We start from the raw sequence: 24,698 nt of genomic DNA on the forward strand, positions 1-24,698 counted from the left end.
TATTACTATGTCTATGTATCTATACACACATATACATGTAAAATATATTCACACACTAAGATAGGTGCTGTCATTATCTCCATCTTATAGATGAAGAGGCCACCAGGGCTAGGGACAGCACCTCGAGTTTCCTGGATCACTCACCTGGTCACCTGGTCAGGGAGCACTTAAGATGCTCTGATCATGAGTCACAAGCTAATATATATTCTATATCATCTGTAAGATGGAGATAACGATGGCACCTCTTTATATAGATGTAGATCTATACATACTAAGATAGGTGCCATCGTTATCTCCATCCTACACATGAGGAAAATGAGGCTGAGATGTTAGTTGGGCCAGTGTTAGTCAATCATATCTGACATTCTACTGACCCCATTTGGAGTTTTCTTGGCAAAGAACTGGAGTGCTTTGCTACTTACTTTTCCAGCTCATTTGGCAGATGAGGACACTGAAGCAAACAGGGTGAAGTGACTTGCCCAGGGTCACACAGGTAATGAGAGTCAGAAGCTGAATTTGAACTCAGGTCTTCTTGACTCCAAATCTACTACTTGGGGGAACATTTCACTCTATTCATTCTCTCAGCACTCAGCTGCCCAGAGAAGATTTTTTTCCCCCAGCTACTAGACCCTGACCCACCTTGTATCCAGCCTGGAAGTCCCAATTCTTTTGCTTGCCATTCCATACCCCCCATCGTCTCAATGGCAGACTCTGTCCCCCCTTCTCTTTACATAGTCTGAGTTCTAACTAAGCCTTTGTCATTTGCCCAGGATGCTACATTTGTCTTCTCTCCCTCTCCAGTCTCTCCATCTATATATCTATATAGATATAGATACAGATACATAGATAGACACACACATACACACACACACACACACACACTACTAGAGGATAGGTGCCATGAATACCTCCATCTTACAGATGAGGAAACTGAGGCTACCAGGACTAAGAATAACACTTCCCAACTCATTCAATTGACCAAGGAGAACTTAAGATGCTCCTGACTTTAGCATATGCTACTATATATTCTATTACACACACACACATACACACACACACACACACACACACACATCTATATATTAGAGACTCATGATAGGAGCTTCTTAAATGCTCCTTGACCAACTCACTGACCAAGGAAAGTCACTTGAGGTACTGTCCTTACTCCTGATGGCCTCAGTTTTCTTATCTGTAAGATGGATATGATGGTAGCTATGTTATCATAGTACATATATATATATATATATATATATATATACATACTCACACACACACACAGAGAATATAGAATATAAACTACAGCAGCTTATGGCTAATGACAAGAGCATCTTAAAAGTGCTCCTCTGATCTGAGGAGCTCAACTTGTCCTTAGTCCTGGAAGCCTCAGTTTCCTCCTCTGAGATGGAGCTAATGCTGGCGCCTATCCTCTGCGTGTGTTGACACACGCACGCACACACACGCACACGCACACACACACACACGCACACACACACGCACACGCACACACACACACGCACACACATGCGCACACACACACGCACACACACGCACACACACGCACACGCACACACACACACGCGCGCGCACACACACGCACACACACGCACACACACACGCACACGCACATGCACACACACACGCACACACGCACACACACGCACACACACACACACACACACACGCACACGCACACGCACACACACACGCACACACACACACCTCGCTCCATCTCACAGAGCAACGTCACGGTCAGGCCCGAGGACAGCAGCCGCAGCCTGGGTCCAGGTCCAGCTTCGCCTCCGAGGCGCCTCCGTGCCCCGCGTCCCCCGGCCCCCCACGCGTGTCCCCGGGCCGGGGGCGCCGCGGACCGCGTCTGCCCCGTGAGCTCGGCGCCGAGGGGGAGCCCGGGGACCCCGGCCCGAGGGGCGGCGGCAGCCCCGGGCCCCTGGAGACTCGGGGCCAGCGGGGAGGGGCCGGCCTCCGGGGGTGGGCTGCTGCGGGGTCACCTCCCCGAGATCCCCGCCCCCACCCCTCCCCTCCCCAACTGCCCCAACCGCCCAAGGCCGCCCCTCCCCCATCCCACCAACTGCCCCAACCGTCCCTCCCCTCCCCCAGTGCCCCGCCCCCATAGCCCCCGACCCCCGGGGCTGCTCCCCAGCCAGGGACCCTCAGGGCCGGGCCCCCCCCCCCACGCGGTGCCCCAAGACCCACCGGAATGTTCCAGGGGCCGCCCCGGCCCGGGCCGCCCCTCCGAGGGCCTCCCACCTGCAGCCGGGGCCCCCGCCAAGGAGAAGTGCTGGGCCCCGCGGAGCCCCCACATTTGCCTCCAAAGTCGAGGGGCCCCACCTGCGGGAGCGGAGGAGGCGGGAGACGGGCGGGGCTGCGCCCACCAATCCCGTGGGGCCCAGGGCCAGCGGCGCCGCGCTATTGGCTGACTGCTGTCAGGCCCGCCCCTCGCCCTGACGCCCCGCCCCCAGTAGCCCAACAGTCCCGCGGCGCGGCGGCCCCGCCCCTCCCGGCGCTGTCCGCGGTGCTGAGAGGCTGAGTCCTCACATTTCAGCTGGAGATGATGACTGCCAGTCATTATTCTCCGTAAGTCCTTCATGACTTCTGTAGGTGCCGATGTATTTGCATCCAGTTAACACTGCAAACGATTCTTAGCAAGCGGTTTTTCGGAACCTGGAAATGGTGGAGGGCACCCTGGGAGGAGCAGCGGGCAGAGCTGTGAGGCTTGGATTCCTATGCCACTCGGGGCCAGACACACCTCCCACTCTCTCCCTTTCCAATTGCACCTATTAGATACAGATGACGAGGACGACGACTTACAAATCTTTCATTTTATCCTCTCCATAACCCCCAGAGGCACTTGTTACTATTTTACTTCCCTCTTAGAATCAGGGAGGCTTCTGATTCTTGATAGCTTTGTAACCACAAGTCACTCACTCCCTTTCTGAGCCTGTTTCTTCATTTGTAAAATGAGGTGGTGGGACTGGCTGGCCAGTCAGCTCTCAAGTTCCTCAACCTTTTGAAGATGCGGGTTCTGCTTTGACTTCATGCACTGTCTCCCTAGGTGACCACGGTCCCAGTCCTCTGAGCCACAACGATTTCATCTGTAAGCTTGGGACAGATGATGTCAACTTCAATGTTGTGAGGATCAGGTGAGGTGAATGGTGATAAAAGTACAATGTAGGAATGGAATCTATTCTTCTTAGGCTGCCAACTCTGGGGGGAGGGGGGCTGGTAGGGCCCCACATAGGGCAGTGGCTGAATTCATTGTCTAAGTCCTCTCAAGCTCTTACTTCTTCTCCAGCTTAGATGGGGAGAGGGCACTTCACCAGGCTCTCCCCTTCCCCTGGACCCAGTGGTCAGGAGCATCTTTAGGTGTGGTCACAGGGTGTAGGTTTGGACTGATGGGCCCTCTTGTTTCAAATCATGAGTACACCAGGCAGAGTGTGTAGAGAATGGCAGGTAGATAGGTGGAGGAGCAAATTCCAGGCAGATTGGGCCTACCATGAGCATCATCAGCTAGTCAGGGGTGATTACTAATTTCTGGTTGATTAATGGTTTGTACCATTGCCAGTCTGTTCTTCCTACCCCCATACCCATAACACTCATCACTGAGCAACACTCTCCTCAATAGCTTCTTCTCCTTATGGAGGGGGCGGCCCCCTGAGATTGGGGGCTGCACCTGAACAAGTCCGGGAAGGAGTGATCATTTATTCTGTACCTACTGTGTATATTGTGTCTGCTGGTAGAGAAACTTGACAAACAGGAATCAGTCTATGCCCTCAGGGAGCATGCAAAACTATTAAAATTACATTCTTTTTCCAGGTATAAACATCATGCAAAGTGATGAGAAAGTACCTTCTTCCAGGACATGCCTGGGAGTTCTTAAGGGTTACCAATGACTTCTCTAAGATCACATATCTAGTATGTGTCAGAGGCTGGACTTGAACCTGGACCTTCCTGACTGGGATGAAGAAAGCTGATACAGGTGCCTTTCTAAAAGGAAAAACAGAGGTTTGGAAGGTGGACATACTAGAAGGTGTAGTGGAACATAGGCCCAAAGACCTAGAGATGGTGATGAGCCAAGGGAGATGAGGAAGTGGTGAAAGCTACCCCCGATTTGGGGTCAGGATGGGCTTGGCCAAACACCTTACCCTCTCTGGGCTCCATTTCCCCTCTATTTCTATAGTCTCTCCCAGATTGAGGTGGGGGGGGCACTTGCTTCTCCATGAACTTCCTGCCCATAGCATGCCAATGCACAGCCCTTCTCCCAGTTTACCAAGATATTAGTCATTGTTGGAGCTCTTCTGGCTTGTATTGCCTCATAAACACAGAAGCCCCTTCCTTTCTCCTCTCCTCTCCTTCCTTTCCCTTCTCCTTGCTTCTCCATCCTCTATCCAGTAATTGGAGGTGAGGTGGGCAGTCATCCACTGCCTTGGAAGGAGTGATTTTGTTTTTGATTTTTTTACCATCCCCAAAGAGTACTGAGGGTAAAGACAAGCAAAAAGGTAGACATTTGGTAAAGTCTTAGCAGGGTGGGGTCTCTTATCCAACCTAGGAAGTAAGTTTATGCAACTTTTTTACCAGGGTTGTTTGTGAATAATGGTGTTAGTTCAGATTTGCACCTACAGTAAGACACTCCAAAAGGGGAAAAACATGAAGTGGTTTTATTTTTATTATAATGGAGGTAAATGCAAAGGAAGCTTGCAACAACAATAGCAAATGATTCCTAATAGTATTATAAGTATAACAAATACAATTAAGATAATGAAAGAGATAGGAAACATTATCAAAGATAATCAAGAGAGATAGAAAGTTTTATCAAAGATAATCAAGACAACCAAACAAGCAGGATCCAGGGAGCACAGACACATGGAAGATACCTCAGGCTGGGGAACCCCAGTTTTCAACAGCCCCTTTTATAGTCTGGATCAGAAGGGTCCCAGGCAGAGCATCCTCTCCATCAGTGAGATTCCAAAGGACTCTGAGCAAGGCTTGTGCAATTATAAGATTCTAAACAAGAAAGGCAGAGTGCCAAGTTGCTATGTGACTCTGAACTCAGAAGATTCAAGGTGAAACTGGCCAAGTTTCAGGAGAGATGTTTCTTCTCCAGATGATTGGGGAAGGGGGTGATTTTACAAGACTGGTCAAGTTGCCAATGGATGCTCACCTCTTTATTGGGGAATGACTAGGTTCCTAATTATATGAGTGTTGTACTACAAGGTCACTATACCCCTGACTTGAATTACTATTTCTGGCCATCAAAACCCTTTGTGCTAGTAGAAGTTCAATGGGAGCAGGGACTGGACAGCTTTTGCTTTCATCCTATGTTCATTGATAATCCCAGTTACATTCTGGGTTCCACTATCCTCCTCTACCCCATTCTCTGATGCATAGGTACTTGTTGATTGATATGCCAGCTCTCCCCTGGGCTGATAAGATGGCATTGCCACTTTGGAATTGGATACTCTGAGTCTCATTAGCCTGAGATGTTGAGTTCTGGTGTGGTCAGGCTGCTAGGCAGTTGGCTTCTCCAGGCCCTTTGGCAGTCAGGGTCCTCAGCTGTCCTGTCATGCTGGCCATGAGTCCCAAGAATCAGATGATAGATTGACTAGTTGCCTCTTGCTCTTCTTTGCCAGGGTTCTAGTGCCCACCAGAGGAAAGTTCCATTGAAGTAGTGAGGAGCAGAGCTGGGATTCTTCAGCTTCCAGGACCCCCTGGATTTTCCCTGGGAATGGATAGAAGTGGGAGGTAGTATTTGCACGAACTAGTTTGGGAACTCCCTTCCAGAACCCTGAAATGCCTGACTGGGCAGTTTCTGTGGGAGTTTTCCTCATCCCCATAATAGAAAAGAAGAACCAAGTTTATCAAGCTGCTAGTGAAGCATTTTATAAATAATTTTTCATGGATCATCTCCATTTTACAGAAGAGGAAACTGAGGCAGGCCCTGGTGAAGTGACTTGCTCAGGGTCATATAGCTGTGGAGGGTCAACTGTTATTTTGGAGATAATTCTTAGAGAATAAGAACTCAATTTGCCTGGCTTGCATTATTTTATTGAACTCTTGGGGCAATTTCCATTCTTTTTGACATATTACAGATAAGTAAAGTTGAGTTTCAGAGCATGGTCACATGGTTAGGAGGTATGTGATGTGAATTTGAACCCAGTTCTTTCTGTTTTGGTTCTAACACCTGGAAGAACTGTGGGGGGGAGGGGGAACATCTTAGCTGACCAGGTAGCCACATCATGTTGAATCTCCAGCTGGATCAAAAGCCAAGGCTAGAGGTTTTTATTTCGGGCTTGTTTGTTGGCCTTGATGCCTAGACCTAACCTAGTGTGTAGGATGCCCAGGAGTAAGTCTGGCTTGGAGAAGATGAGAGCCAGAACTCAGTGGGGCTGGGCAGCACTTTGCCATGCCTAAGGCATGTGTTGGCTGGGTATCCCCCTCCAGGTAGGGTGATGTGGCTTTGACCTTTTCCTGGACTGAGACTTCCAATAACATCGAGGGAAGAGAATGTCAGTAAGAGCATGTAGCATGAAAAGGTGCAGCTTGGATTTCACAACATGAACTGATTGGGCAAAGCATGGTGGGGGCAGTGGTCCTAGTCCAAGAGTTCAAGCACCAATTTTGACAGGAGGCCAAGGAGCCCTTCTTCCTCCTTTCCTTCCTCCTTCCCGCCTTCCCTCTCTCCTTCCCCTCTTGTCCTACATTTTATATTTCTTTCTTCCTCCCTTCCCCTTTTTCTCCCATTTTTTTCCTGTCTCTCTCCTTCCATTCCTCCCTGTTTTCCTTCTTTCCCTCCCTCTTCCCTTCATCTATTTTTTAAATATATTTGAATCTGGATTCTGAAGCATATAAAACTATGGGTCAGGCAAACTAGGCAGGGAAACAGGTGGTGATTTTGTGCTGCTCAGGCTAGGCCAGGCCTAGCGGACAGTGTGGCTGACTGGAAGCCTGCCAGCTAACCAGCCAACTTGTATAAACCTGGGTGAGTCACTGGGGCCTCTTGAATCCAGTCTCCTCACCTGTAAAAGATTCCCAGCAGCTCCCCTCCCCCTCCCCCATCCTTGTTTCTAATGCTGGAATGTCCTCTCTAGAATTTGCCAGCTGCTGGTTTTGTGAAGGTGGAGTTGAAGTTTGGATTGCTTTCTTAGCTACATAGGTCAGGCCTGTGTGTTGGCACTTGGGGACGGGGATTACTCTGGGGCCAGGAGAATGGTCCAGTCTGTGATACTGAGTATAAAACAGTGGTGTTACCGATGAGTTTTCAGGATAGCTTCATTTCTGCCCCTGTTTATTAGTATAATGTCCTAAAGAGTATATGCTATATAAGTGGAAGCCAACATTGTCGTTGTCGTCATTTCTCTCTGCACAAAATTGAATTCTGATGTTGGGATTGGGTAACATCTCTCCAGTCCCCTTGTTAGTCTGGTTAGAATGACCTTTAGAGGACTTGAGTTCTCCTGAACATGATGACTTCAAGATTGGGGGGTGCAAGGGAATGTTACTGGGCTGGGGAAACAGGCTGAAGAGGAGCACTCCTGGGTTCCTAGGAGTTTCATGTCAGGAATGGGGATCCCAGAGGAGCTGAACCAGGAGGAAAGGGGGGGTGAGAGCTAGAAGAAGGGACCTCAGGCCTTAGTTTCCTCATCTTTCAAGGAAGGTGTGTGTGTGTGTGTTTGGGGGGAATTGACCAAATGAGGCTCTTAAAGAGCTTCTTAAAGGTAGCTCTCCAGGATCATTTAACCCCATGCTTCCTCTCCTTCTCCACACAGACCAGAATGCAGAATATGTTTCGGGAACCCAAAGTGCATTACCAGAGTGTGTTCGGGACTATTCAACACATTGGCCAGACAGAAGGCTGCTGGAGGGTCATTCAGGGCACCAGCTTCATGGTCATGGTAGCAGGACCAGCCCATGCTTTATATTTATCCTGTATGAAAGCTTAAAGAAATATGTAAATGAGTGCATGGATTGTAAAGGAAACAACCATCTGGCCAAATGGTATTTTGAAGGTCTTTGTCAGGAGTTAGGCCACTGATCTGTTCTACAGCAGACTTTTCCTCTGCTTCCTTGGGGCTTTCCCCTTGGGTGACCCAGCCACCTTGCACACTGTGTTCAATTGTGAATGATGACCTCTAGATATGTCCATATCTATATCTGTAGATGTCTTGTTGATCTATAGATACAGTCTTTTTCTGAACTTCAGGATTCTTGAGAGGAGAAGGGCTTGTGCTAAGGTTTTTTTTTTTAATTTTTTTGACTTTTTGGCTTTTTGGTTTCTTGACCTTTGCTTTACCATGCAGACTCTTTATGTAGACATTTATTGACCCGATCTTAAGTAGGAACCAAACATCTGAATGCAAGCCATGAGAACACAGTCTCTGTCCCTCAGACTGAGGTTTAAAAAAGACCTGTGGAAAAGTGAGCATTGGCAAGAAACAGCTAACACTTGACTGGCAAAAAAGTGTTATTGACTGACTGGAGGCATATTGTCCAGAGCAGACTCCCTGAGTTACAGTCCCCCCTCCAGCTCCTTCAGCTTGTCTGACACAGCTGTCAGGGAGCAAGTTATGGAATGATTTCCTTGTGAAGGAGAGGGGGGTGAAGAGGGAATTTGTGAGATCCTACACACAGCTCTTTTGGTCTTGAAATGGGTGGGGAGGGAGCTTTGGGCTTTGAGTCTTATTTGGTTGGTGATGGTTCTTGAGGGATTTTGCAGGCCTGGTTTACAGGAGCCCCATCTGGTGTTCAGAGCTTAGCGGGGGAGGTGGGACCTGTGGCCCCTGCCTTCTCATTTGACAGCAGACCTGAGTAATCCAAGTCACTTGTGTGTTCTGTTGAAATGTGTTGTTAATGGTTACAGAGAATGGTGTACTTTGTGAGGGGGGGGGCATCTTCAGTTATGACCACCTAGGAGCTGTCTTGATTTAGGATTTTGATGTCAGTACCCCAGACAGGCCCCACTGGTATCTGTAGGGAGGTTTGAAGACATTCTATATAGCCTGGAAATGTCCTGCTTGTCCTGTCCTGGTGTTGACTGTTTAGATAGTCAGCCGGAGGCCAGACTCCATTCCTCAGCTCCCCTCTCATTCTCCAGTGGTAACATCAGTCTTCAAAACTCAAAGTCCCCAGAGAAGTAGGATTCTTCAGACAATACTCATGACTTAATTTGAGTAAGGGAATTGGGGTCCCAGCCAGTGGAGAAGCTGACAGTATATTTAAATATCTCCAGAGATCCCCTCTTCCTCTAGCATCCCAGTCAATGTCCCAATCAAATTCTGGAGAACTACAGGTTTACAGCCTCATTAGACTGTAAAGGTCAAACCTAATTCAATCCCTTCACAATACAGCTGGGGGTAACTGAGGTCCAGAGAAATGAAGTCACTCCCTCCAAAGTTGGATTGGTAGTAGAAGACTGTGTCAGGATTTGAATTCAGCTTTTCTTTTGCTGCCTCCTCATTTCACTGTCCTTCAAGATCCCCCTTTTCATTTTTCTCTCTGCCTTCCCCTTCCCAACCTCCTTCTGGTGAGCTCTGTCCAGGCTAGAACCTAGGATTTGTATTGAATGGAATGAAGGCAATGGTTAGGATTGGGGGGGGGGGGAGATTGCAGATGATAATAAGAAAAAAAACCCTTAAATATCAGGGTAAGAAGAAAGGGCTATTGAGGTTGGTTCCTGGGGCTCTCTGGCTTCAGTGAGGAAGGCCTAATATAGCTGAGGCCTAAGGGGCCAACAGCCAGGTTTGAACACTCTGGCCTAGGACAAGTGGCTGTTGTTGGCTTTCTCTGGAGCCCACTCAGTTTCTGTCAGAAGAATGTCCAGTCCTGCAGAAAGGAGAAGAATAAAGTTAATTAGTCATTTCTCTAACCTTAAGTTTGGCAACTAATAATGGGCTAGAAAAGCAAGTCTGTATTTTTTAATGAGATTGAAGAAACCATTCTGCCCAATCCTTCTCTGAGAGAATGGGGGGATTGATGGATGGAAACAAAAGGAGGGGGAAATATTTAATGTTCTAGTATTGTCAGTTAGGACACAGGATGTGTCCTTTTCTCCTCATACTTAATGAGGAAGTGTTTGAAAAACTCATAGAACACCAGGATAAAGCAGTGGCTGGCATCTGAAATTTTATACAGGGCTTGATCCATTAACATACCCTGCATTATTTAGTTGGTAGGCTGTTAGAAAAGCATTGAAAATGTCAATAAGAAGTCCTCTGACTTTAGTCATGTATAGTGCCATGTTCTGCTGAGAGTTGAGGGTTTTGCAAGCATCCAAGGGGTTAGTAGCAGGTACATCAATGGCCCCTGCCCTGCCTCTGACAAGAATGTGAGATGGTGGATTTTAGCCATGCTGTGGGTTGATTTCTTTCTGAAGGAAATTTATACAAATGAAATGAGTGCATTGAACTAGAATATTCTGTCAATTGGGTGGTGTCACTCCTATAGAAAGCTGGAATTCACTGCTCCCTCCATCTCATCTGGATAGTCACATACAGAATTTACTACAAAGTTGTATATCTGTATTCCTTGTTTTACCACTGGCAATAGGGAGAGACAACTATCCAAACAAATTTGGTGAGGCATCAAACTTCCCAGCTTTCTAATCAGCCCACCTTTACCCCAAAAACATGAAGGAGAAAATTCATTCTTAAGGCAGAGAAGGGGAAAAGCAAGGTTTGGAAGATAAAATCATTTTTCCAATGAAAAGACATGCTAATCCTTCCAATAAAACCTTTACCTTTCCTTCAGTGCTGCTATTTTGCATCTTTTTTCTGTTGTTTGGTCAGTCTGAGCAATCTCCTCTGGTCAATATTTCTCTGAAAGAAGTGGGGGAATGGGAGAAAGAGGAATGGGAACAATAGGTAGGGGAATTCTAAAAATGGCTAGCATGTCTGTTAGGATATGTGCTTTTGAACATCTCATTCTTAGTGAGGAAGTATTTCACAAAGTCAGAGATATCCAGGATCAGACAGGGGCTGGGCTATGAAAGAATATTCAGGCCTTGATGCTTTTAAAGTACCCTGAGATAACCCTTTGTTGGTAGACTGTTAGAAAAGCATTGAAAATGACAGTGAACCTAGCTGTGTGGCCTTGGGCAAGCCACTTAACCCCATTTGCATTGCAAAAACCTAAAAAAAAAAAAAAATGACAGTGAGGACTCCCAGCCAAGATGGCGGAGAGAATACAGGCACAGATCTAAAGTCTCCTGATCTTTCCCCATCTATCATTTGAAACAAAACTCTTAACAGAAATCTGACCCACAAAACCCAGAAAGAAAAGCCAGGAGAAGGAACATCTACCTCAGGATTTATATCCCTCAGCGGCATTGGACAAATTCCAATGGGTGAGTCTGGGCATGGAGGGCCCTGGATTAGCCAGATTAGCAGTTGAATTGGAGCAGGGGAGGCTGAGAGACCGATTGCCAGACCTGCTGGGTTAGCAGTGGGACTAGATGGTGGGGGCTTGAGTCAACTAGGGAGCAGAGGTGCGCTGACCCTCTGGAGCTTGCAAACAGGGCTGGGGGGTGGGTTCCAGTGCAAGAGAGTTGTGGACACCATCCCTGGCCTCCTCTGGTCTGAGGAACTCTGAGTCCATGCCTCCATTGTGGCTGAGACCTCTTCCCAGAGCAAACAATTGCAGACTATTTCTGCCTCAGGCACAGCTGTGTGAGCAGAGGAACCAGCCCAGCTGACAATAGGGAGAGGAATGACCTCACCTCAAGGTAAAGCCCATCATTGATTGAAGGCAAAAGGACTCATTAGCTCCACCCCCCCCCCCCCCAAGCTAAGGGAAGAAGGCCTCAATCAAGGTCACAAACACTCCAGAGAAAGCAACTAGCATCCTACTGGCCAGCCAGTGAAATTGCACTGTGAGTAAAGCCTCTAGTAATCCCAAACCCCTGTGAACCAGCCCCTCCCCAACTCAAGGTCTTGGCAAAATGAAGAAGGGTCAGCGGAAAGGAGGAACCATAGAAAAATCCTTGGAAGGGAAAGACCCTAACTCAGACCTAGAACCTTTGAGGAGAATAATATCTGGTCTTCAGAACAGAAAGTCTTCCTTGAAGAAATAAGGAAGGGGTTTAAAAATCAACTGGAAAATTTGGGAGAGACAATACCTTGCAACAAGAAAGCAAATCCTTAGAAAATACAATTGGATAAATACAAAATGAGAATAAATCTCTCAGATCATCAATTGGACAAATACAAAAAAGAAAATAATTCACTCACAACCTCAATTGGTCAAATGGAAAGCTCTCAAAAGTAGAATTGACCAATTGGAAAAGGAGTTGCAAAAGGTTAATGAAGAAAACTCCTCTCTAAAAAAAAAGAATGGAGTCTGCAGAAACTAATGACTCCATGAGACAACAAGACAAGAGCTAGTAAAACAAAATAAAAAAAAAACAGAAAAAATAGAAGAAAATGTAAAATATCTCATCAGCAAAACCACTGACCTCTACATTAGGTCTAGGAGGAGCAACCTGAAAATTATTGGACTTACTGAAAACATTGAAGAGAAAAAAAGCCTGGGCTTAATATAACAGGATCTAGTTATGGAAAACTGCCCTGATATCATGGAACCAGAGGGCAAAGTAGTTATTGAAAGAATAAATCAATCCCCTACAGAAAAAGATCCTAAAATGAAAACATCAGGGAATGTTGTGGCCAAATTCCAGAACTATCAGATAAAAGAGAAAATCCTACAAGCAGCCAGAAAGAAACAATTTAAATATCAAGGAGTCACAGTAAGGATTACACAGGACCTGGCTGCATCAACATTAAAGGATCGACTCTGGAACAAGATATTTCAAAGAGCAAGTGAGCTTGATATGCAGCCAAGCATCCACTACCCTGCAAAGCTAATCATTCTCTTCCAGGGAAAAAGATGGACATTTAACAAAATGGAAGAATTCCAAAAATTCCTGATGAAAAGACCAGAGCTAAATAGAAAATTTGGACATCAAACAGGAGGTTCAAGAGACACATGAAAAGGTTAAAAAAATGTCAGTGAGATGTTCACTAACTTTGACCAAGGATAGTTTCATGTTTTCTTGGGTGTTGAGGAGGGTTTTACCAACTTCCCAGGGGTTGTAGCAGCTGCAGCAATGGCTCCAGCAATGCCTCTGACAAGAATGTGAGATGGTGGATTTTAGCCATTTTATTGGTTGATTTATTCTTGAAGGAAATTTATATATATATATATATATATATATATATATATATATATATATATATATATATATATAAAATGAATGTGCTGAAATAGAATATTTTTTTGTCAATTGGGTGGTGTCACTCCTTCAGAAGGAAGGAATTCACTCCTTCCTCCATATCATCTGGACATTGTCAAGTACAGAAATTAGTAGAAACTATATCTATATTCATTGTTTTACCACTGGCAGTAGGGAGAGGCAAATATCCAGGCAAATTTGGTGAAGCACCAAACTACCCAGCTGTCTGACCAGCCCAACTTTTTCCCAAAAATATAATGGAGATAAATCATTCTTCTGCCAGAGGAGGGGAAAAGCAGTTTGGAAGATAAAATCATACTTCAGATAAAACTTTTCCCTAAACTTCAGTTGCTATCATTTTTGATCTGTGCTCTGGTTTTAGGGATTGGGAGAAAAAAGGATGGAAACAGAATGTGGGTTTTACTTAATTACCTAGTATACCTGTTAGGATAGGTTTTCCTTTCCACCCTCTCATGGTTAGTGAGGAAGTGTTTGAAAAACAAAGAAATCTATGAAAAGGCAGTGGCTGCGATATGATAAATTATTCAGGCCTTGATGCTTTTTACAGTGCCCTTAGATACCATTTAGCAGGCAGATTGTGTGAAAAGTATTGAAAATGTCAAGATGTCTGCTGACTTTGGAGAAGGATTTGCTATGTTTTCTTGGGTGTTGAGGAGGGTTTGACCACCATCCTAGAGATTGTACTAGCTACAACAATGGCCCCAGTTATGCCTCTGACAAGAATGTGAGTTGGTTGATTTTAGCCATTTGGGGGGGGGGGGTTGATTTGTTCCTGATAGCAATTCACAAGCACATAGAATATTCTTTGTCAATTGGTTGTGTCAGTTTTGTGGAAGACCAGAATTTACTCCTTTCTCAATGTAACCTGAATATAGTCAAGTATAGACATATATAGAAAGTTGCGTATCTGTATTCATTTCTTAACCACTGGCAGTAGGGAGGGGCAATGATCCAGGGAAATGAGCTGAGGCAGCAAACTGCCCACCCAGCCAGACCAGCCCCTCTTTCTCCCCACCATGTGATGGAATCAATTCTTTCCTCTGGCAGAGGAGGGAGGAGGTGAGGGTTAGGCTATAATCTCATTCTTCTGAAAAAGGTGGTTGCTATTTTGCATCTGGGCTCTGGTGTTTGGTCAGTCTGAGTAGCTGCCTGGCCAATCTTTCTCTGTGAGAAGGGGGGGTAGGGGGGGGGATTGGGAGAAAGAGGGATGGAACAAAAAGGAGGGGGAGCTTTTGAAAATTTGTCTATGAGACACAGGGTTTGTCCTTTTCTTCCTTTCATCCTTAATGAAGAAGTACCTGAAAAACTCATAGAACATCAGGATAAAGCACTGGTTGTGATCTGAAATTTTATTCAGGGCTTTATCTATTTACTATATCCTGCATTGTCACTTAGTTGTTAGACTTTTAGAAAAGCACTGAAAATGTCAATGAGATGTCCTCTAACTTTGGTCAAGGAGAGTGCCTTGTTTTGCTTGGTGTTGAGGGTTTTGCAACCAGCCAGGGGGGTCATAGCAGATTCAGCAATTGCCCCAGCCTTGTCTCGGACAAGAATGGGAAATGGTGGATTTTAGGTATGTTGTAGGTTGATTTGATTTGGAAGGATATTTATACATGTGAAATCAATGGACTGAACTAGAATATTCTTTGTCAATTGGGTGGTGTCACTCCTATAGAAAGCCCAGTGTTGCTCCTTCCTCCCTATCTTCTGTACACAGTCAATTCCAGAAATTAGGAGAAAGTTGCCCATCTGTATTTGATGTTTTACCACTTGCATTGGTAAGAGTCAATGATTCATGTGAATTAGTTGAGGCAGCAACCTTTCCAGCTATCCAGACCAGTTATCCATTTTTCCCAACAATATGATGGAGACAATTTACTCTTCTGGCAGAGGAGGGAAGAAGCAAGTTTTGGAATATAAAATCATTCTTCTGGTAAAACTTTTCCCTAAAGTTCAGGGCTACCATTCTGGATCTGTGCTGTGGTGTTTGGCCAGTCTTGGAAACCCCTTTGGCCAGTACTTCTCTGGGAAAAAGGGGTGATTGGAAAAATCTGTTAGAACAGGTTGTCCTTACCACCCATACTTGCTTACTGAGGATTCATTTGAAAAATCAAAAGAAAACCCCAAAAAGGCAGTGGCTATGCTATGGTAGTTTGTTCAGGCCTTGAAGCTTTTTAAAGCACCCTGAGAAAACATTTAGATGAAAGATTGGGTGAAAATCATAGAAAATATCAGAGAGATGTCTTCTGACTTTGAACAAGTATGGTGCCATGTTTTCTTGGGTATTGAGGAGGACTTGATGACCATCCCAGGTGGTTTTAGCAAATGCAACAATGGCCACAGCCATACCTCTGACATTAATGTGAAATAGTGAATTTTAGCCATTTGGTGGGCTGATTTGTTACTGAAGAAAATTCATACTTGTAAAATGAATGGATTGAAAGAGAATATTCTTTATCAGGTGGTGGTGGTCCACTTCTGTGGAAGGCCCGAATTCGCTCCAGCTACAATGTAGTCTGGATACAGTCAGATATAGAAATTTGTAGAAAGTGGTTTATCTGTATTTGTTTGTTAACCATTGTCAGTAGGCAGAGGCAGTGATTCAGGGGAATTAGTTGAGGCAGCCAACTTCCCTGCTTTAAAACCAGCCACCCATTTCAGGCTAGTATATCATGGAGGTAAATTCATTCTTCTAGTAGGTGAGGGAAGCAAGGCTTGGGAGATAAAATCATTGTTCTAGTAAAACCTTTCCCTAAACTTCAATGCCACCATTTTGCATATGTGCTGTGGTGTTTCATGAGTCTTGCAAAAGCTTTGGCCAACACTTCTCTGGGAGTAGGGGAGATTGGGAGGAAGAAGGAGGGAAACAGGAGGGGGAATTCCTTCATTAGCTGGTATCTGGTTTTCCATGTGGTAGTAGGAATTCTGTACTAACAGAATTCATGGGAGGACAAAGGGGGATTGGGAAGGCAAGGGTTGAAGTGGGAGGACAGGGAAGGAGTGGGAGGGACCAGGAAGGAAGTGGGAGGGCAAGGACAGAGACAGGGAGATGGGATTGGGAGAAAAGAGGGATAGAAACAGGAGGGGGAATTCTTTAAATATTCTCTGAGAGAGAATACTAATTGGAAGAACTCATACACAGACTAGGAAAGGGACCTGGTGGGAATTTGAAAAAGAATTGGGGCCATGATACCCTTAAAGAATGGGAAAGCTCCACTAAGATTTTTATAGGGTGCGAAAGTCATTTGGTCATTCCAGTAAGTTGTTTGACTTTGACAAAGGAGAGGGCCTCCTTTTCCTTTGTATTTAGCAAAGTTTTGTAGACTTCCGTGGTTGTGGTCACAGCTGCTGCCACAGCCCCAGCCTTCCCTCCAGCAATAAGATAGTGCTTTATAGGTAGGTTTCGGATGGATATGGCCTTGCATCAGTTCATAAGTAACAAAGTGTATGGCTTGAAAGGGCATATCCATGGTTAACTAGTTTCTATATACTTTGTAAAATACCCTCAATCCCTCTTTTTACAATATAGTCTTGATTCCCTTCAGTGCAGAAAGATGTGGAGAACTGAACATTTGTTTGACCACTGACAATAGGGAGAGGCAATGATTTCGGTGAATAAGGTGCTGAAGCAAACTGCATACCTGTCCATACCAGCCCAGGTACTCCCAACATTATGATGGAGGTAAATGCATTCTTCTGGTATGGGCAGGTAGAAGCAAGGATTGGAAAATATACTCATTCTTCTGACAGAAATATTAACTCATTTTTCTGATAAAACCTGGACCTACAGGGTTGCCATTTTGTACTTGTTTTCTCTTGTTTGGGCAGTCTAAGCATATACCTCTGGCCAATCCTTCTCTGGGAGAAGGGACAATTGGGATGGAAAGAGGGATGGAAACAATAGGACTGGTAGTTCTAAAAATGGCTAGTATATCTAATAGGAAGGGTTGTCCTTTTCCAACTCTCATGCTGAAAAAGGATGTTCTGGAAAAGTCAGAGTGCCAGGATAAGGCTGGCATTTGACACATTATTCAGCCCATGATGCTTTCTAAAGTACCCTGTGATACCATTTAGCAAGTAGATTTTATGAAAAGCATTGAAAACTTCAGATGTCTGCTGACTTTGAACAAGTATAATACCATGTTTTCTTGGGTATTGAGGAGGACTTGATGACCACCCTTTGGGGTTGTAGCAACTGCAGCAATGGCCCCAGTGGGATTCTGACAGTTATGTGGAGATAGTGAAGCTTAGTCATTTTGTGGGTTGATTGTTACTGAAGGACATTCATTCCTGTAAAATGAAGGGATTTAAAATAGAATATTCTTTGTCCACTCCTGTAGAAGGCCCAAATTCTTTTCCTCTACAATGAAGTCTGGATACAGTCAGATATAGAAATTTGTAGAAAGTGGTTTACCTGTGTCTGTTAACCATTGTCACTAGTCAGAGGCAGTGATTCAGGGGAATTAGTTGAGGCAGCCAACTTCTCTGCTTTCCAATCAGCCACCCATTTCAGCCTAGTATATCATGGAAGTAAATTCATTCTTCTAGTATGGGAGGGATGATGCAAGGCTTGGGAGATAAAATCATTGTTCTGGCAAAACCTTTCCCTAACTTCAATGCCACCATTTTGCATATGTGCTGCTGTGGTTGATGAGTCTTGCAAAAGCTCTCCCAACACTTCTCAGGGAGTAGGGGAGATTGGGAGGAAGAAGGAGGGAAACAGGAGGGGGAATTCCTTCATTAGCTGGTATCTGGTTTTCCATGTGGTAGTAGGAATTCTGTACTAACAGAATTCATGGGAGGACAAAGGGGGATTGGGAAGGCAAGGGTTGAAGTGGGAGGACAGGGAAGGAGTGGGAGGGACCAGGAAGGAAGTGGGAGGGCAAGGACAGAGACAGGGAGATGGGATTGGGAGAAAAGAGGGATAGAAACAGGAGGGGGAATTCTTTAAATATTCTCTAAGAGAGAATACTAATTGAAAGAACTCATACACAGACTAGGAAAGGGCCCTGGTGGGAATTTGAAAAAAAAACTGGGGCCATGATACCCTTAAAGAATGGGAAAGCTCCACTAAGATTTTTATAGGGTGCGAAAGTCATTTGGTCATTCCAGTAAGTTGTTTGACTTTGACAAAGGAGAGGGCCTCCTTTTCCTTTGTATTTAGCAAAGTTTTGTAGACTTCCATGGTTGTGGTCACAGCTGCTGCCATGGTCCCAGCCTTCCCTCCAGCAATAATATGAAACAGTGCTTTATAGGTAGGTTTGGGATGAATATGGTCTTGCATCAATTCATAAGTAACAAAGTGTATGGCTTGAAAGGACATACCCATAGTCAACTGCTTTCTCTAACATTTGCAAACTACCCTCAATCCCTCTTTTCACCATATAGTCTTGATATACTTGAATGCACTAAGGTAGGGAGAATTTTAAATTTGCATCAGTTGTTTTACCACTGCAAGTAGAGTGTGCCAGTGATCCAGCTGAGCCAAGTGAACCAGGTGGAGATGTTTGCCTCCCCATGATGGACATGCAGGAGAAGGCAAGTAAACAAAAGCAAACCAGACAAGTTAGACCCAAATGACCTAGAGCAGGGTGATCTCTCAGCAGCCTTTGTCTTGGGGAACCAAGAGTGGTTGATCTGGGGCAGCCCAAGTTGGATCTGCCTCATTATCGTGAAAGACCCTACTTAGCCCAGGACTTATAATTTTGTTCACAACTGGGACCCCTGGGGGGAAAACCCTTGAGCCTCTTCTCAGAATTGTATTTTATAATAAGATACATAAGATTATAAAGGAAAACTAATGGTTAGGCAATACAAATTGGCTTTTTTTCCCCATTCCATTTCTAGACCCCAGGTCCAAAGACCCAACCCAACCCATCCCCAAGTTGTTTTCATTGCCTTAAGTTTTATTGCTGAGGAAAACAAAATCCAGAAAGGCTACCCCCCCCATCCTTATAAATCTTTTTTCCAAGTATGAGAATATAAGCTCCCTGTGAAGACAGGAACTGTTCCATTTTTTGCCTTCAATGTCTTGACCCAGACTCAAAACTTCATGAATTGAATGGCTGACTCTCTCTAATAGAGGTCAGATATTCTTTGCCTTCCTCCTGGGGCTGGGAAACTCACTCCCTCTTGGGACAGCCCATTCTTCTTTAGAATTTGCTCCATTAGGCAAGCATCAATTCTGTGAGCAGGAACTATTTGTTTGTAGAGCTCAAACATTTAGCAGCCAAGGAAAATGATAGTTCCTTTATGCAACAATGAGGTCCCTGGACCTGATGAGGTGAAAACACATTCTTGCATTCAAATCCTTGCTTGGCCACTTATGTGGCTGCTACTTTACTGTCAATTCCTAAAACTCAATGGGCCTCCTTTCTTTTTCTATGAATTAATCAAGTTTAGACTGCCTTCTAGTTCTGATGAGGTAGAAGTGCTGGATCTTTGTTCTATCCTTTCTGAAGCTTTCTGCCAACAAGATGTGAGGAATTTAACAGTCCTGTGTTTTTTAAAAACTTTCAAGACCATCCAATAAGCTGACATTTCTAGAATCAGTCTTTCCTGGACCTTCTGGGAAGTTAGTCTAGGACAAGTCAGTAAGCCCTGATTCAGGCAGCTGATGTTTCTGAAACTGGAAGCAGTTTGTCTTCCCCACATACAACTCCCAAGTTCTGACTCATCTCAGTGAGATAAACCAGTTTTCTCATCCACAAAATGGTGACTCTTCCAGGATTCCTATGATACTATAATGGACCACTTTTCAGGATGTTTAGTAAGTGTCTAAGTCTATATTTGAGCTCAGGTCTTCCAGACTCTTGGGTCCAGTCTTCTATTTACTGCACCACAACCAGCCTAATTTTCCACCTTACTTACTTATGAAGCCCAGTGATAAAATGAAATATAATATGGTAGGATACCCCTGGTGTCTGTCTCCTTCCAAGCTATTGGCATCTGGCTCCACTGTTCCCCTTCCTGAACTCAGGTTATCTTCAACAGGAATCATAATAGCATCATAGAGCTCAGTCCCTGTGTCCCTCAACCTAAGCCTTCAAGAACTGGGCTTTTTAAGGAGGAAAAAAAGCTTTTAACAGGTGCTTTTTTGAGGGATTTCTGAAGGGGTTCAGGAGTGAAGGGAGGACAATAAGTACAGCAAATCCTACTGGCCCTTAGAGAATTTGGGCTTCCTCACTGATGCCAGAGAGTCCCAGAAACCACCTTTAGCAGCCCTATTCCCCTCACATTCAAGGGGATTTTTCTCACTAGTCTGCCCTCTCCTTCCTGGAGAAATCCAAACAATTACATTTATTCTAATTCAGTTCCTAGATTCTAGCCTGGAGAGAGCCTACCCCAAGGAGGGTGGGAAGGGAAGGGAGACAGAAAATTGAAAAGGGGGATTCTTGAAGGACAGTACAAAAAGGAGGCAGCAGAAGATTTCAAATCCTGACAACCTTTCTTTCTACCTATTTGACTTGGAGGGAACTGACTTCATTTCTGTGGACCTCAATTTCCCCTGCTGTAGAGTGAAGGGATCAGAGTAGGTATGACCTTAACAGTCTAATGAGGCTGTAAACTTAGTTATCCAGCATTATAATGGCAGATTGGCTAGAATGCTAGTGAAAGAGGGGTCTTCTGGAGATGCCCCAGATACATTTAAATATACTGTCAGTTTCCCCACTGACAGGGACCGAATTCCCCCAGTCAAACTTCAAGTCATGTGCATTGTCTGAGGAATCCTTCTTCCCTTGGGAATTTGAGTTTTAAGGACAGTACCAAACTATTGATGTTACCACTGGAGAGTGGGAGGGGAGCTGAGGAATGGAGTCCGGCCTCTGGCTGGCTGTCTAGAAAGTCAACCCCAGGACAGGACAAGCAGGGCATCTCTTACGTTATACAGAATGTCTTCAAATCTCCCTACAGCTACCAGTGGGGCTTGTCTTGGGGACTGATATCAAGACAGTTCCTGATGGTCATAACAGAAGATGCTCCCCCTTCTACTCTAGGACACATCTCAGTTAACATTCAACACATTTCTATAGGACACACAAGTGACTTGGATTACTCTGGTTTGCTGCCAAAGAGATGGAGAAGTGAGGGGTCACAGGTCCCACCTCCCCAGCTGAGCTTTGAAGAACATATGGGGCTCCTGATAAACTGGGCAAACACCATCCTTCAACCAACACCCACCAAATAAAACCCAAATCCCTCACCTTCCCATTTCAAGAGTTGTATACAGGACATCACAATGCTCCGTTTTCACCCCCTTCTCCTTCACAAGGAAACTATTCCAACTCTTGCTCCCAGAAAGCTCTGTCAGAAAAACCAAAGGAGAAAGTGGGGTGCCCAACAATTCAGGGGGTCTGTTCTGGAGAACACTCCAATCAGTCAAAACACCTCTTGCCAGATCTATCAAAGGCTTAACTTTTTTTCACCTATGCATCTTTGCCAATGGTCCTTTTAAAAATACAGTCTTGAGGTTGGGAAAACAATTTTTACTAGCAATTTTTCTGACAAAGGACTCATTTCTAAAATATACAAAGAACTGAGTTCAATTTTTTAAAAAAACAAGCCATTCCCCAATTGACAAATGGTGAAATGGTCTTCAGAGACTGGGACTGAAATGTTTTGTGTTTGCTTTCTCAAGAAAGAGAAGACGGAAAAAGCTCATACCAAAAGAAGAAAGAGCTGCACCCAAAGAACAGACAAGCAAAAATATATAGCATTCCCCACCCCCAACCCTCTCCCTCTGTAGCCCATTGACTGGACTTTTAGAGTACAATTTGTTCACTAAAATTTACCCCAGTAATAGACACAAAGAAAAGATGAAATGTTTTCATAATATTTTCCCCATCAGATGGTGAGGTAATTTAGGACTTTCATAATTATCTGAAAGTAATGTCTACACTCTGAATGTCCTCCCAGTTTGCAAAAATACTCTTATTATAAAGAAAATGGCTCTGAGCCTACTTTGGAATGCAAGGTTTTTTTGGCAAAAACATTTAACACAGAGGATTTTACCAGAAACTTTCTGATACAATCCTGTTCTGATAGTTTTTCAATTAGAAACTACAGAAACAAAAATTTTGTTTGTGGTGTTATTGCTTTGATTTGTTAAAAAAAAGAGAGAGAGAGTGAAAAATATAGGGATTGTGCTAAGGACTTGTAAGTACAGATTTGGTTTGAATTAGTGAAAAATTAGTTCTGAAAGTAAAAGCAACAGGACTACCTAAAGAAATGTATTTAAGCTATTCACCTTTTTAGATAACCATATATGGGTTGATTCTGTGTATTACTAAAAAATGTATGTATGGGATAAAATTTTTTTTAAGTTTTGTAGTACATAATTGTGATCACAGTATATTGTGGTATTCCTAAATGTTCTAATATTAAATATTGGTTAATTTAAAGATTGAATGTAGGATTATTGCTAGTGATAATGTTAAGATAAAGGGGAATGTAAGGAGTGAATATTGTCACTGCCGGTCTTCCTTCTATCTTAAAACAAACATTTCCATTTGTAGAGACATTTTGGATCAAGAAAAGTGATACTTAGAAGAACTTTTGGGTATTCATTTATTTTTGCTTTATGATTGAACAAGAGAGATAACTATCACTTTACACATTCACAATTAATGCACTATCCTTTTAACATTCAGAATATTGTTTTTAGAAAAGAAACCCAAAAAATTTTTGTAAGTTTTTGTTATGTGATTTGTATGTGGTCAATTAAATTTCAAAACTGTAAGGTAATTTATTGCAATAATATGATATAACTGACAGGTGTCTTAAAAAACTTTCTATGTTTCAAGGATATTATTTGTTAAGCAATTACCTGTTGGGTTAATTGTCAAAGCATTATAATTGCAAGTAGGAGAGTTTTGGCCATTGCATGGCATAATTAAGAGTTATATTGCCATTTTGAAATTATCATGTTTAAGATTAATCTTCTGAAGAATCCCATTTTCTTTTTTAAGATATATATATGTATATATATATATTTGGTTCAAATGAGGAATATTTTAAAGAACTTTCTTGCCACCTGAAGAACCATAAAGTTTCAGTCATCCTTCTTTTTTGTTTAGTCTGCAGGTGTTATTATGTGCCCCATTTGACCCAAAAGGAGTGACTGCTATAATATTAGGTAGAATTATTGGTATATCTGGTATGATTTTTTGATTTTTGATGAATTTTGTAATAGAAGTTTGTATATTAAAATATGTATTTAAAATATTTTAAAATATCTGTGATAATTGAATATATTATATTTTCAACCAGTATACATTTAAGTTTAGGATTACTCTCCTTAAATATGTGTTATTACTTAAATACCTGTGGATATCTATAGGTAGCAAAGAATTCATTAAAGATATTTGAAAAACTATTTTCAGAGCAATGATTTCTTAAGTTTATTTGAACATAGATAATAAGTGAGCATATTTTTAGGAGAGAATTGTTTTTATAAAATGTTTATAAGCAGTTGTAGCTGATTTATTTATACATTTCAAATTTCTAGTAAAATCACCTGTGCAACATGGACAAAATTTTGTGATTTTTCTGTGAATTGTTACCCCTATAAGAATATAATCAATATGTTGCACTTTCTGGATCTTTAGACTATAATGTTTAATGATGAATGTCTACTGATGAAAGGAATTAGCTATTAAAGACTTCATGGGACTGAAAATTGGCCTTCTATCTTGAGTCTGAAATTCAGACTAAAATCAAAGATTATATGGGTGGGGCATAGAGTCTATAAAAGCCAGAAAACCCAATCAGGGTTGAACATTACAGGTGACAGTATCACTGGAATAAGAGTTGAAAGGGTGGCTTTTCAGTCTGATGTGAGGTAGGACTCTCCCTGACTTGATTTCTCAAAGGTGACATACCTGGGCAATATTTGAGCAGTCTATGCATTTTCACATAAGATTATTCTACTATAAGAACTAGGTTAACTTTGTGGAATTTCTAGAATTTCATATTTGAAAGGAATCAGAAAGAGGAAGGATTGCAATCCACAAGAAGTTATGAATATCCCTTTAACATCAGCTGCAGGTGGACATCAAAGTTAATTAACAAGAGATAGCTTGATTCAAAAATTTTAACTAGGTTCTTAGTGTGGAATTTAGATTCAATGCAATTGCAGGTGACCCAAAGGCATTGAAAAGATCATCACAGTTGTAAGGAGGATACAATATGTTGTAACTGGAGAAAACATCAATATGAATATAGACACAAGAGCCCTGGGAGAGCGATCCCCCCCTTCTTTCTCAACTATCTCCCCTCTCATTCTTTAGCTCAGAATGCATGGTCCTCACAAGGGATAACAACTCCCCTGGAGAAGGGACTTGACTCCTTTACTAACTGGCATCCTATACTGGAGCACAGGGCAGGCTAGCTTACCTAAGGGAGGCAGCAGGGTACCCTGAGTGAGATACAGTTGTTAGTC

At 43.5% G+C, this 24,698-nt stretch overlaps 2 long non-coding RNA genes across 8 annotated transcripts in view; one reads left to right on the plus strand and one right to left on the minus strand.

Moving 5' to 3' along the window:
- Positions 1-2,401, minus strand: part of LOC141495940 (uncharacterized) — a 21,020-nt gene extending 18,619 nt beyond the window's left edge. For 4 of the 6 annotated variants that reach the window (XR_012470906.1, XR_012470903.1, XR_012470901.1 and 1 more), the window contains exon 1: positions 1,720-2,043. This is a non-coding gene — a long non-coding RNA (uncharacterized LOC141495940). Of the gene's footprint in view, positions 1-1,719; positions 2,044-2,211 lie in introns of those variants that run through there. The other 2 variants (XR_012470902.1, XR_012470905.1) reach the window with 2 other exon arrangements.
- LOC141495962 (uncharacterized) lies at positions 1,665-11,483 on the plus strand. 2 transcript variants are annotated; one of them, XR_012470914.1, is made up of 4 exons: positions 1,665-1,880; positions 3,071-3,158; positions 3,832-3,994; positions 7,782-11,483. It is a non-coding gene; the product is annotated as an uncharacterized LOC141495962 (long non-coding RNA). The 2 variants fall into 2 exon arrangements; XR_012470913.1 differs by lacking the exon at positions 1,665-1,880 and adding an exon at positions 2,164-2,592.
- The last annotated feature ends 13,215 nt before the right edge of the window (positions 11,484-24,698 follow it).

The sequence above is a fragment of the Macrotis lagotis genome, chromosome 1 (genome assembly GCF_037893015.1).
Source record: "Macrotis lagotis isolate mMagLag1 chromosome 1, bilby.v1.9.chrom.fasta, whole genome shotgun sequence".
NCBI classification, from domain to species: domain Eukaryota; kingdom Metazoa; phylum Chordata; class Mammalia; order Peramelemorphia; family Peramelidae; genus Macrotis; species Macrotis lagotis.